The sequence below is a fragment of the Aquarana catesbeiana genome, linkage group LG01 (assembly GCF_042186555.1).
Source record: "Aquarana catesbeiana isolate 2022-GZ linkage group LG01, ASM4218655v1, whole genome shotgun sequence".
NCBI classification, from domain to species: Eukaryota; Metazoa; Chordata; class Amphibia; order Anura; family Ranidae; genus Aquarana; species Aquarana catesbeiana.
In genome coordinates, this window is record NC_133324.1 from 801,731,732 (window position 1) to 801,747,542 (window position 15,811).

The following is a 15,811-nucleotide window of genomic DNA, read 5'->3' on the forward strand; positions in this document are numbered from 1 at the left end:
TAGTATTTATTTTGATAAGTGTTTACCAATGGGTTGTTCTCTATCTTGTTTTTACTTTGAGTCATTTTCTCCTTTTTTAGATTGGGTAGTTAGTTTAGAATCTGGTTCAAAATTCATAATTCATTATTTAGATGATTTTCTTTTTCTAGGCCCCTCTAATTCAACTGATTTGTTCCTTTTTACTAGATACATTCTTTAAAATTTGCTATCATTTCAGTATTCCTCTGGCTTTCGAAAAGACGGCATGGCCCTCTACTTGTCTGGAATTTTTAGGTATCACTATTGATTCTGATCCAATGGAGTTTCGTTAACAGAAGAAAAAGTAAACAAGCTCAGGGCTTGCAGTCTCTTCTGGGTCTTTTAGCTTTCGCATCTAGGATTATGCCAATTGGGAAAGTGTTTTCTAGAAGATTATATCTCACAATTTCTGGATTAAAATCCCCATTTTCACATATTCATATTGCATATGACATGAGGGAAGATCTCCTTGTTTGGCTTCAATTCCTTATTTATTTTAACGGTAGAGCGATGTGGCAGGAAGAATTTGTTTTAGACAAAGATTTTTTTCTATTCACTGACTCCACTGGATCTTTTGGTTTTGCTGCGATATGGCAATCCCATTGGTGCGCGCAACAATGAAGTCTTGAATGGCATAAGAAAGGTTATTTAAAGAACATCGTTCTATTAGAACTATTCCCAATTATTGTGGCATTGGAAATTTGGGGCCAGTATTTTATGAATAAAAGGATTTATTCAGGACTGACAATAAGGGTGTAATATATGCTATCAATTGTTTAATGTCTAAGGCTCCGCCGGTCATTGTCCTATTGCGACATTTGATATTCAAATATCTGAGTTTGAATATTTGGTTAAAAACCATTTATGTTGCTGGAAAGGACAGTGATTTGGCGGATTCTTTATCTCGTCTACAGATGGAGCGTTTCTTCCAGCTGTTTCCGGATGCAGACCAAGTGGGACTGAAGTGTCCACACTCTTTATGGGACCTTGTTTAAGGCCCGTTTATGAAAATATTAAGAATTCCATAGCACCTTCAACCTGGGATGGATATTAATTGGCCTGGTTATTATGGCTGTCATTTTTAAATTTGATCCAAGTATTTAACAATTAATTTTCAGAAGGTTTAGTGTTGCTATTCCTAAATTTTTTATTTACTAAAAAATATTCTTGGTCTTATGTTCAAAAAACATTATCTGGAGTATCATTTTTTTCTAAGAATTAATAAATTACCTTCTTGTATGCAATTTTTTTCAGTCAAACAGGCTTTGAAGGGATATAAAAACGCAAATTTTAAAGCGTATTCATGTAAACCGATTACCCCTATAATTTTAGAAAAGATTTGCTCAGTTACAGACAAGGTTTGTTTTTCTTCATTCAAGTCAGTGCTATTTCAAGCATTATTTGTGCTGCTCTTATGGGGCATACACATGGTCAAGACTTTTCGACCAGACTGGTCTGACGGACGCCGACGGACCAAATCTGGCGAACAATCTGATCGTGTGTGGGCTTTACCGGACCTTCAGCGGACTTTTCCAGTCGCAGATCTGACGGACTTTAGATTTGGAACATGCTTCAAATCTTTACATCGTAACTCCGCCGGACCCAGAAATACGCTTGTCTGTATGATAGTCCAACGGACAAAAAACGATGCTAGGGCAGCTATTGGCTGCTGGCTATCAACTTCCTTATTTTAGTCTGGTGTACGTCATCACGTACGAATCCGTCGGACTTTGGTGTGATCGTGTGTAGGCAAGTGCGGTCGTTAGAAAGTCCGTTGAAAGTCTGTCGAAAGTCTGTCGAAAGTCTGTCGAAAGTCTGTCAGACAGGCTGTCAGACTTTTGTAGCTGAAAAGTCCGACCGTATGTACACGGCATTAGAGTTTCAGAGTTATTTGCAATTCAATTTTCTGACATTATTATTTCTAACACACATGTAAGAATTTTTATCGGTAGGTCAAAAACAGATCAATTGGGAAAAGATACTTGGATCAATTTATACGCCTGTCAAGGCTCTCCCATTTGTCCAGTTATATTATTTCACAATTATTTTCTTATTAGACCAATAAAGGGGTCCAGTTTTTTCATTCATGAGTCAGGTTCCCCTTTAACTAAATATCAATTCATTTGTGTACTAAAACATTGTTTAAAACCTTAAATTTGCAAGATCCTTGGCTAACATCTCATTCATTTAGAATTGGAGCAGCTACGGAGGCTTCCAGGTTGGGTTTAGAGGAAAAATTGATTAAGAAAGTAGGCAGATGGAAATCTAATACCTATTTATTATATTTTCACCCTAATAAAATTTTTGATTCATTACAGGTGAATGCCGAGTGATTTGGATCATTGGACATTCGTTAGGACATTCGTTTTTTGGGAGCAGCTAAGAGCTTGAGAAAGAGTGTATACTGAGAACCTGGGTTTGGATCCGGATATATTTAGGGTTTTTTGGTATGTTAGGAGGGGTATGCATTGAGCAGATTTAAATTTAGAGTTAAGAAAGCTTGTTAGGCATTTTCCCATCCCAGATGTGTTCATTATATATTTGGGAGGGAACGACATTGGAAAACAAAAAACTTTAGAATTCATTTATAGAATAAGGGATGATTTCATCAGAATTCAGTCACCTTTTCCTCACTCTGTTGTCGTTTTTTCTGAGGTAGTGCAAAGGCTTTGTTGGCTTTACCCTCCCGCTGTGCGATAAGTTATTATATGCAGCCTGAGTCGTAGTGGCTAGGTTGTTTAAAGTTTATTTATTTAGTCTTTATATGTTGAAGTAATACTGTTTTGAAACCAATAATAAACAGCCGCGCCCTTTTATATCCAACTCTTGTTTGTGTATTATTTAAGTTAAATTTATTTAGAGGTTAAGGAGATTCCTGCATGCTGTCCCATGATAGGAAAAGGGGAAGGCAGTTTCAATTCTCCTTCTCCTCATGGGAGAGTGGCAGGACTTAGGCAGTTTCAAGCTCCCCCTGGGAGCTCTACTTTCAGGGGGACTTTCGGTACTCATGTGGCTTGGGAGAGGTCACAGGTGACTTCCCCTAAGGTCTTGTGTATTAGCCCACGAAAATCCATTTAAATCTGGTTCTTTCTGGCCCATAAAGGGGCTATATAAGGAAGGTTCCATCCAGTCAGGCTCAATCGCCACAGAAGATGTAGCTGTGGTGTTCCCCTCCCCCCCTCCCCAATTTTTGTCGCGGCTGTAGTTATGTGGTGGTGTCACCTTTGTAGAGTACTTGCTTACAAAGGGGGACTAGTACAAAAAAATTTAACGTCGTTAAGTTTATTTTACATGGTTGGAAAGTTATTAAAGTCAATAGGTTATTATATGCAGCCTGAGTCGTAGTGGCTAGGTTGTTTAAAGTTTATTTATTTAGTCTTTATATGTTGAAGTAATACTGTTTTGAAACCAATAATAAACAGCCGCGGCCTTTTATATCCAACTCTTGTTTGTGTATTATTTAAGTTAAAAGTTAAGGACATTCCTGCATGCTGTCCCATGTTATTTAAACAATGTGTATTTTTCATGGTGCCCTTGAAGCCACTTCTCATGCTTTTTTTTTTTTTTTTTTAATAATAGTTTGCCTCTTAGCTCTAAAAATGGCCAGCATATACTTCCAAGATTCACTACCATAGACTTCAATAGGATTCACTACTAATTTCAAACAGGATTTGCTAAACCCTAAGCAAATTATACCTGGCCAGAACGGCTTATCTTTACTAGTGAGAAAGAATACCCAGTTTCTAGAACCATATAACATTAGCACGTTCTGTGCTAAGAACACTATCCATAGATATATTTGCTAGCTTGGGTATAGACCTATGTGCATTCTCTACCTTTGTCATGTCACTGAGATTAGGCTAGTCATGCACATGTGTGGGCTTGCGCCTCAAAGCAAGTGTCAATTATGTGCATCATGCTATACAGTATATGTTTGCCTCACCAGCAGAGAGATCTTTAATAAGTCTTGAACTGCACTTGACCTGACCTTCTTACTAGTCTTGAACTTGTCATCTCCCATCTATTCTATATTACTCTTGGATTCAGGTATGGCCAGCTAATGTTGATCCAACTAGGCTTAATTACCATACCATTATTACCTGTCGGATGATCTAGCACCTCCTTTCTCACCTCTTTCCAACCTGGTTCTTTTGCTGATCCTACTCCTGCTTGCTGATTTATTCTTGCTGTGCCTGCCTACTGGTGATTCTAACATGCTACTGACTCTGCTCTGGCCTGCCAGCTTGGTCCTCTATCAGTGTATTCTTTGTCAAACCTAGCTTGCTGAGTAAATAATAGAAACCTTGCGCTACAGGAAAAAAATATATAAATATGTGCAAATTTGATTAAAGCTGCTTCCCGTAAAGTGCAATGTGCTAACTTTGATGTTGAAATGGTATGTGATAGGAAGCACTAGTAAGAGTGCTATACAAAAAATCTCTGAAATACACGATATACAATTTGTGATTAAACAAACATAGTGAAGTGCATAGTGCTATAATAAACAATTGATAATATTGGTGATGAATTAATTTGTCTAATAATCAGTTAAATATAAAGTCCATATAAATTCTTAATGTTGTGAGTATTATCCATACACCGTCACCAAGGCAGATCTTTGTGAATATCACCCGATGAGTGGGAGTAAAATGCCTACTCACCAAATGGACATGACCTCTTTAGCTAAAAAGAAGGTCACAACAGGCAGTTTGGATAAACCAATGAGTTTGCTGGTAGCCAATAGAGATGTAGCTGGAATCCTTTTTCATTAAGATCCTCCTCTCCACCACAGGTAAACCATTGAAATGAACATAAAATGGACCATAGCGCAATACAGTTTATTTTAAAAATTATATAAAACAAGTACAAACTGGCTGCTTACATTTTAGGGTGCCTTTTCCCGCCACTGAGGATAACAACATGTAACCACCAGGTGTAGGTCAGCAGCCTGCCAGCCCTTGCTCGGTGTCTGGCATGCATTCCATCGCCGTGGTGTTGGCAAACGGAAGTGGGTTACTGGAAGTTACGAGACCGGGGAGCGCCTCAACATATGTTTAATTTTACAATGATATCAGTCACTAGGCAGATTAGGTTAAATACTTCCAAAGCGTGACATGATTGCGGAGCATGTCATTCTCTGCCTCCCTCATCTCTCAATGGAAATAATCATGTTCCACATGTGTGTGTTACAATGCTAAATCCAGTGAAACTGGATGTGTGAACGGTACTTTTTCATATGCTAAAATCACAAATATTTCTAAAATAAATTATGCTATGCAAATAAATGACAATTTATAGTAAAATAACCAAAAGTATGTGGAACTGGGATGTTAACAACTGTTATTAAATCCATATAAATCCCTTACGATAACCTATGTTTTTATAGATCAAAAACATTAAATAAAAAAATTATGTTTTTTTTTGTTAGTCAGGAGGGTATCTCTGTTCATAGTGAGGGTTTTTTTTTTTTTATTTTTCTAATGCCCTAGATGAATAACCTTTTTCTATGAACCTATTGGTAAGGATAGCTGATTGGGTATTGTAATCTTCTATACTATTACAGTTTCTCCTAATTCTCATATATTTGCCTTTGAGGATGGCTGTAAGCCATTTTGGATGGGTCCCCTTTTTTGGGTTAAATACTGAGTTATTCTTTAGCCCACTGTGTGCATATTCGTCTAGCAGGAGGTACAGACGAATATGCACAGTGGGCTAAAAAAAATAACTCAGTATTTAACCCAAAAAAGGGGACACATCACTTCATTGAAGTGTTTAAAAACATGATTCAGGATGAGGTAAAAAAATCTAAAAATAAAAAGGCATAAAATAATATAAAAATATGGCAAGGATTTCAAAAACTAGAGAAAAACAAACAGGTGGTAATAAGACAAGCAGACAAAAGAACATTATAATAAAGAAGTGTTCAAGTTACTCGCTGATAACACTACTTACAAACAACTTAAAAGTGATCCCACAGTCAAATTAAAGGCTGAACTCACTGATTGGGTAAAAAGAGGACTAAAAATAACATTTTGGATAAAAAAGAGGCTAAATACCTTATCCCTCATGCTCCCATACTTCCGGTTCTCTATATAGTTCCAAAGGTTCACAAATCTAAAGAAAACCCACCGGGAAGGCCCATTATTAGTGGGATTGGGTCCCTGTACTCAAGGTTGGGGGAGTATTTAGATATATTTCTCCAACCTTTGGTTATACAAGGGAGGTCCTATCTGAAAGATAGTCGAGAATTGATCAAATTACTCTCCAAGATAGAAACTAACAAAAATACTTTTTTGGTAACAGTGGATGTGGAATCCCTGTATACCAATATAAAACAAAAGGATGGGCTTCTAGCAGTCATATAGGCTTTAAAATGTCAATCCCAGTTGAAAAATGCACAAATCAATCACCTGTGGGAAGGACTTAAGATGGCCATGGGAAACAACTATTTTTGGTTTAAAGAGGAAAATTATAATCAAATTAAGGGAGTTGCCATGGGGGCTCAGTATGCCCTTAGTGTAGCTAACCTAGTGCTTAACAAATGGGAACACGAAAGCATATACAGACAAGAATGGCAAGGCCTCAAATTTTATAAAAGGTATATCGATGGTATCATACTCCTACGGGAGGGGTCCCAGACCAGTCTAGAATCATTTGTAGGATCTATGAATGTCAACAGTTATGGTCTAAGATTCTCTGCCCTTTTTGAGTAAAGAGACCATCAGTTATTTGGATCTAGTATTAACCAACACATCCAATAACCACAAACACATTTTTTAAGGACACCAACAGAAATGGATTTGTGCCCATACAAAGTTGTCACCATACAAAATGGCTTACAGCCATTCCCAAAGGCCAATATATGAGAATTAAGAGAAACTGTAACAGTATAGAAGATTACAAAACCAAATTAGCTATCCTTACCAATAGGTTCTTAGAAAAAGGTTATTCACCTAGGGCATTAGAAAAAGTAAAAAAAAAAGACCTCACTATGAACAGGGATACCCTTCTGACTAACAACAAAAAAAATCATACAAAGGAGATGTAGCGTTCATCACTGGTTTCAATCGGCAATATAGAGATGTGGAAAAAATATTCTAAAAGCATTGGCCCATCCTTATGAAAGATAGAGATCTACAAAAAAGCATTATCAACTAGACCCCATTTATCTATAAAAGGGCCCCAGTGCTCAGAAACAGAATTGCACCCAGTATTCCGGACCCCCCAAAAAGAAACACCACCTTCCTAGATAGGGAAGGTCTCCACTATTGCACTAGGTGCCAAGCATGCAAAACCTCCAAAAGATCTCAAACAAAAATTGATAGCTTTCAATCAGTAGTCACAAAACAAAAATTCTAAATAAAACTGTTAATAACCTGTGACTCTGATCATGTCACTTATGTATTAGAATGCCCGTGTCCAAAACAATATGTGGAAAGAACCACACGTAAATTGTGCACTAGAATCAATGAACACATAGTCAACATAAAAAATGGGTTCATCAAAATTATTGTGTCAAAACATTTCAGACAGTTTCATAATAGATACACAACACAGTACTTACAATCTACTGAATAGATAAAATAAAAAAACATTGGAGAGGGACCCATTCATTCACAGAATTAAACCAAATGGCTGTACAAATTAGACACTTTGCAGCACACAGGTATGAACATAGACTTAGATCTAAATAGTTTTCTAACTAATGATTAATAAAAATAAAAAAAATTAAAACATTTTTTATTGAAAGTTTTTTATCTATAAAAACATGGAGTATCGTAATGGATTATATGGATTTAATAACAGCTATTAACATACCAGTTCCACATACTTTTGGTTATTTTACTATAAATTATAATTTATTTTAGCAATATTTGTGATTTTAGCATATGGAAAAGTGCCGTTCACACATCTGGTTTCACTGGATTTAAGATTGTAGTTACACACATGGGGAACATGATTATTACCATTGAAAGATGAGGGAGGCGGAGACTACATACTCCGCCAATCACGCCACATTTTGATACGTCGAGGTGCATCCCGGTAACGTCACTTCCAGTAACCCACTTCCGGTTTACAAACACCATGGCGGTGGAACGCACGCCAGATAACGAGCGGAGGCTGGGAGGCTGCTGACCTACACCTGGTGGTTACATGTTGTTATCTTCAGTGTCGGGAAAAGGCACCTTAAAATGCAAGCAGCCAATTTGTAATTGTTTTATCTAAATTTTTAAATGGTTTAAAAGGAGGAACTTAATGAAAAAGGATTCTAGCTACATCTCCATTGGTTACCAGCAAACCCACTGGTTTATCCAAACTGCCTGTTGTGACCTTCTTTTTAGCTAAAGAGGTCATGTCAATTTGGTGAGTAGGCATTTTACTCACACTCATCGGGTGATATTCACAAAGATCTGCCTTGGTGACGGTGTATAGATAAGAATCACAACATTAGGAATTTATATGGACTTTATATTTAACTGATTAGTAGACAAATTAATTTGTTGCCAATATTATCAATTGTTTATTATAGCACTATGCACTTTACTATGTTTGTTTAATCACAAATTGTATATTGTGTATTTGTATAGCACCCTTACTAGCGAAACCTAGCTTGTTGCTGAATTTATATTGTTAATCTGTTCCAGTTCTGGAACATTGTTTTATGGAAACCTTTTTTCTCTATTGGCTAGGATTGGGTGCTTTTACTAATCTGTTGGTTTTGCGCTCTATGTTTTCTTCTTCAGGGTCAGAGATTGGACTGAGTAGGGATGAATCAGAATGAATCTTAAGCTATTTTGGTGTCTCTGTAAGGAAGGGATAGAACCTTTTGCAAGAATTTTACTGAAAAAAAAAACATGCAAAATCTTGCTACTAGCCTTTATTCAAGTCTGCCCAAATAGGATGGATTAATCTCATCTACAACCATCAAACAGCAAGTCATTGCTCCTGTAGGCCTCCTGACAAATAAAAGGTAGAGAAGGTAACACTATGCTTTTTATGACAACCAGTATGTAATACAGCATAGAGCACTAACACATACAGCACTAGAATTCACTCCACCAAACTAGCTCTTCAGGGTGATCCTCCCAAAGAAACATCCCTAGCAATGGCCCAATGTGAGACACAGAAAAGAAAAGAAAACAAGGAACCTCAATAGCTTTATCATTTTATGTTTATTTTTTCACAGAAAAAACAGAGCGAAAAAAGTAACATAAAAAAATGTAAATCAAAAGTTCATAAATAAGAGTTAAAGTGATTATATACCCTCAGTTTTTAAGCACTTTCAGTAGATTCAATCAAGTACTGAGTATGCAGCTTCTTTATCTTTTATTCTTTGCCTATGTTCCAGTTTAAAACTGCTGCCCCAGGTTTCCTGTTTCAAGGGGGCAATTTTCTCTTCCAGGTATCCTGTCCCCACTTACGGGAGTCCCGGCCGCGGACGTTGAGGTCACCGCTTGGCACCCTCCTCCTTCCCCTGCCACCGGCCAGTAGGAGAGCGTAGCGGGTGCCTCGCGCATGCGCAGTAGGGATCCGGCATGAAGAAGTATCGCTTCACTACCGGGTTCCCTTACTGGCTATGGTGGCAGCAGCACCCGACAGCTGATGGAAACATCAGCTGCGGTGCCAACATCGCTGGACTCCAGGACAGGTAAGTGTCCTATAATTAAAATGCAGCAGCTGCAGTATGTGTAGCTGCTGGCTTTTCATTTTTGCAGCGGTGGGTGGACCTCCTCTTTAAGAACCACTTCTGTAGTGTATGACATACGCATAAACTAATAAGGTCAATAACCTTGTCTGAAAAAGCCTACAGTCCAAAGCAGAAGGAGTTTAAAAATTCGTTTTCACAGGTATTTTAAGGTATTTTACAGTTTATTAAATGAGTGCCCACAAATGAAAATGTTACATTTGTAAGTGTATTCTGTATAATGTAACTGTATAAAACTGTATATACTGTAACTGTATATATTTTATGTTGTTTCTATTTTGTATAAATTGTCATGCATTCACTTAACATGGCTCAAATCATTTGCGCCTAATAAAAAAAATGTCAAGATGACCTTTATAGGCGTCAAGTGATTTTTTATTCCTTTTGTGCAAAACCTCAGCGCAATGGGTGAATGGTGCCTGCTTACTGTACATTACAATAATTCATTGTGTTCTGACTTTAATACTGCAGCATACACAATGCACACAGAATTTTAGAAGTTCTGGAAGAAGAACACTGTACAATGAGCTAGAAAAGAATGTCTCACTGGAAACAGGAAACTTACTAACAATAAACAGAGATTATGCTGGAGACATTGCTTTTCATGTGGCTCACAGACTACTTATTTTCTGATAGTCTATATTCAAAGAAATCTTTACAGCTAATAGACAATAGTTTGTCATTACCTTCTATCATTTTATTTTAATTAATTTAGTTCCGGCAGAGTCTGTTAATTAAAATAATTAAGTCTTAATCTCATTTCTGTGCCACAGAGCCTCCCTTTCTGAATACACTCACCGCACTTTTTATTGAAAGTCCTCTTTCGCTATCCGGCAGCCCAGCATGATTTTGATAGTGTGAAAGAGCTTTTTAGAAATTGAATTAATCCACACATTACCGGAAACATGCGTTATGGCTTGTTGAGTATTTAGAAAACGACATTTAGCTTAGGGTGTGCCCACAATCAGCCAGCAATAGCAGAAAAAGATTCATTTTAATGTCTGAAATATAAAGGTCAGTCCACACTGTAATTATGTTAGAGACTTTAAAACAAAGAGTAATATCTAAATGTGTTTTAGAATAATACGATCAACTTTGTAATAGCTACCTAATTCACTCATTCTTTCAGACTGAATTAAAGTAGTATTAAACCTACAGTGTTTTTTTTTTTACTTTAACACATTGAGCACAATAAAATAAACTTTTCCCAGTAAAATATTTGTAGAAGTAAAATATTAAACTCTTACATCAGCACTTATGGTTTAAAAATGTCAAGGCTGCTGGCTCCTGCTCTCTCATTGCTGCTTCCAATAATTTCCTGTCTTTACAGGAAAGAGTTAAACCGGAGCTCCACCCAAAAGGAGAAGCTTCGTCGCTTGTCTGCCTCCTCCCCCCCTTCTGCTGCCACATTTGGCACCTTTTTGGGGGGGGGGGACATGTACCTGTTTTTGAGAGGTACCCGCTCCCACTTCCAGCTCAATTTGCCACGGGGTAATATGAGTCGGAAGTTCTTTTTCCCTGCAGCCGGCCCATTCACACATAGCAGTGAGATTTGCGCGTACACAGTAGTAAACCGTTTGTGATGCCGCAAGGCTTCAGTGCCGGTTTCCCTTAGCTAAAATTCAAGAATCGGCTTGGGTGAGGACACTGCTAGATGCCTGGACAGGTAAGTGCCCTTATAGTAAAAGTCAGCAGCTACAGTAACTCATTGGAGCCAATGAGGAGGGAGAGATGGGGGCCAGTCAAGGCTTCCATGCACATCAATGGATCAAGATAGGTATCAGGTAGGTATTGGGGGGCTGGGGGCTGTTATTGCACATAAAATATTTTATTACCGGAGCGCATGCGCGGAGGACTCCAAGATGGCCGCTTGAGCCTGGTGCTCCGCTTCACCTAGATCCGACGGCACACGTAGCTCCCGACTACGGCCAGAATGGAACCAACGGACCGCAGATACAGATAGGGGAATAGCCCGGGATCACCTATATGCCCAGGGGCTCAGCCAAAAGGGACCTGGGACCGAGCATTTGCCCGTGAACGGAGCCGCTCGTTTCCAAGATGGTGGCTGCGACACACGCCACAGCACAGCTCTGCTCTGAAATGGAGGAGGATTCCTCTACATTTGCGGCTCAAGCTTCCCAACAGGTACCCACGGAACACGCAGTGAGTACCAGACAAGAGGTGGCTCCCTCCCCTGCTTCCATGGAATCCCTGATAGGTCACACTATGGAAGACGTTATGTTCCCAACTATAAGGCCTGCTGAGGCCTACCTGGCCTCCCCAAACCACCACACGCAGAGCGCCACAGACTCCCTCATAAATACAGCAGACCTATTTAATAAGCTGTCTGCACTTCTGGATAAAGGACTTTCCACTGTAGCAGCAAAAATTACAGGAGATATCAAAGTGGACTTTCAAAGATTGGGGGATAGGATGGAAATTATGGAACACAAGCTGGAAGACACAGTGGCAAAAACAAATCAAATTTCTGCACATATACAAGTCCTTCAAGATCAACTAGATGAAGCTCTGTCTAAAATAAACAATCTCAAAAATCGTTCCAGAAGATACAACTTCAGACTGAGGGGACTTCCGGAATCGGTTACCGACATAACAGCAACGGTACATGATCTCATTAAGGGCCTCATGCCGGACATCCCCGCACATAAATTGGAACTAGACAGAGCCCACAGAGCACTGGGAACCCCGAGGAAAGATGGAGCACCAAAAGATATAGTAGTGAAACCTCAATTTTATTCCGTTAAAGAAGAGATCATGAAAAGATCCCACAAGCAAGCGACCATACTTTGCCTAAACCATCCGATTCAAATCTTTGCAGACATATCTCCATCAACTATCCAAAGAAGACGTACGCTGAAACCATTATTGACCATCCTGTTCCAAAAAGATATCAAATACTGGTGGGCATTCCCGTTTGACCTCCGGTTCACTTTCAAGTCCAAAAATTACTACTGGGACTGAAATTGATCAACATGGAACCACCTCAGACACCACCGAATCCCCACTCAGGAGCAACGAAGCGTCAGACACCATCCAGCCCCATCTCACCGATATGGAACAAGTCCAACTTCAAGCGATCTAAGGAAGGAAGACCTCCCTGAATCTACAAGAGGACAGTCTTTTCACATCCTCCATTTTTTCTTACCCCTTGTCTGACCAAGCTTTTTCTGAAGCTGCACAGCATAATGTGCCTTCTGCTATGCTTTTCACAGCATCGTTTTGTTCCCTTGTTTTCTGAGCTCCACAAACTTATCCGTTCTGAACTGTTCCTGAATATTTTTCATGTCTCATTTTTACATTTGCTAAGGGTATTCATAGATGCTTTTTGGAACCTAAAAATTCATATAACCCTTATGAGATTTTTACTGGATTCCCCGAACCAAGACCCAAATTCATAGTGGAAAAACCACAACGGGCCGTAACTAAATTCACACTCATGAATCTGGGTCTTCTACTTTAATCTCCCCCTGAACAAACCTAGAACCCTAATCTCTCCTACCCCTTTCCCCCATGTGCCATATTACAATTGCAACCAAATCCCAATCCCCCCCTTCCCCCCCCGTTAACCTTCATTAAGGTCCAAAATTTCATTAAGCCTCATATGGGCAGTAGTCAGTTATGTTTACTTTACAGTTTTTACAGTTATGAATTTTATTGTGCCTTGACCTAGGTGACACGATGTTGCGCTCCACCTATCCGATGATCTTGACTATCTCGAGGCCATTTGATGGGATGTCAGCCCCTCTAGGGGAGGCTGATTTCACAATCTATTTTATGGACAGCAAGTTAGTCTATTCCTTCTGTCCATCAGAGTCTCTGGAAGGCTCTCCCTTTCTTCTTCTCTCTTCCATTCACTTCCTTTCAGCTTTTAAACTTTTCTTTTCTTCCCGTTTTGCCAGACTCTGGGATCCAAAAGCACCCACTGATCAGAACAGAAAACGCAAATCTTGCTGGAATGAAAACATCTGGACTACATGTCAATCTCTGAGGTAGGTGACGGGTTGGCAGCAGGGGGCCTCTCACTCGCGCTCGATGGCTGGCCGCTCTATTCCCTCTCCTCCCCTGTGGGTTGCTTCACACAACACGCAGGGGATGAATTCCCCAGTCAAACGATGCAAAATCCTACAATACATGCACTCACAGCATATAGATATAGTGCTTCTCCAAGAGACCCACTTTCCGAGGTGGTACAGTCCCTCCTTCATCCACTCAGGATTCCTGGTTTTCTTCTTGGCCAACGCTGAGGATAAAACCAAGGGAGTGGTGATCCTCTTATCCAAGAACTGTAAATTCACACCACTACTAGAACACAAGGACCCAGACGGCAGATTTATTCTCTTAAAAGGCACGATAGATGAGCAATTGTACACGTTTGTCTCCTACTATGCACCCAATCAGGGACAAACAAAGTTCCTCCAAGATATGCTTCAACATCTAACCCCTATGGTGGGCGGGACAGTCATCTATGGAGGGGATTCAAACATGGCCCTTGACCAGGAGCTGGATAAAACTAGACCTCCGGGCTCTCAGACCATTCGCCCTCCCAAAAGAAGCCTTAAAATTGCCAAACTAATTAACAAACGCAGTCTCACAGATGCCTGGAGGGAACTCAATCCTAGCACACGGGACCACACGCACTACTCCCATCCACATCAAACATATGGTAGAATTGACCACATCTTTATTTCTACGGCCCACGCCCCAAACATGGTCAAATCGACCATTAGAGACACAGTAAGGTCAGATCATTCCATAGTTTTTCTTACACTTAAACGCAGCTCACACCGTTCTAATCTTCGGCAGTGGCGACTAAATGAATCCCTACTTAGCGACCCGGCCAGGGCTGCAGAAATTGAAAAAGCTATTAAAGAATACTTTCGGATAAATTCAACATCAGAGATTTCGGCCGAAACCCTTTGGGCAGCCCACAAGGCCACCATTCGAGGCAAACTCATCCAAATGTCTTCCCAGGCCAAAAAGGAACACACGATAGACATCACAAAACTAGAATCAGAATTTGAACGCCTACGAAAACTTCACAAGCGAGACCCAAAACTAGTTTCTATAGCCAAGCTAGATGCTATGCAGCTGTCCCTCAATCTGGCTCTCACATGTAAAGCTGAAAAACAGATCCGATGGAATGGGGCTAAATTCTATAACCAGAGGGACACGATTGGCTCAATGCTAGCGGCCAAATTGACTCCCCAACCAAGACAACGATACTTTCCCAAAATACGCGTCACGGGCAACCACCACATGACCAACCCACAACGAATCATGGAAACGTTCCATAGATTCTATGAGAAGTTATATAGCACAGATAATAAAACCAATGAGCCCTCCATGAAATCATTTTTGGATTCAATACCAATCCCGAGGTGAGATACTAAACACCACGATATCTTAGAATCCACATTTACAGAAGAGGAAGTACTAGATGTCATCAATAGGCTAAAGAGAGGATCCGCTCCTGGCCCTGATGGATTTTCTAATCTGTATTATAAAACATTTGCACAGTCACTCTTGCCTCACCTTACTTGCTTCTTTAAAGCCAAAACAATTGGTAAACCCCTGGACAGCCAACTCAATTCAGCCTATATATCAGTAATTCCTAAACCCCACAAAGACCAGGGAGAAGTGGGGAAACTACAGGCCCATATATTTAATAAACAACGACCTAAAAATTCTAACAAAGATCCTTGCAGATCGTATGGCCTCCTTTATAGGCCTATACATGCACAAGGATCAAGTGGCATTCATACCAGGCCATCAGGGTCCAGATCAAATTCGCAGAGCAATAGATGTTATCTCCATCCTACAATTGGGCTGGTCCAGGGGATCTCACCAGGAGGGATTGCTACTATCACTTGATCTCCAAAAGGCGTTCGACTCTGTCTCATGGTCATACATATTCAACATCTTACAATGCTGGGGGTTCGGGCAGAATTTTTTGGGCCTAATCTCGGCTTTATATTCCAATCCAGTAGCGTGAATAAGAATGCAAGGTTATTACTCTGATACTATTAAAATAGCCAGAGGAACCAGACAGGGTTGCCCCCTATCACC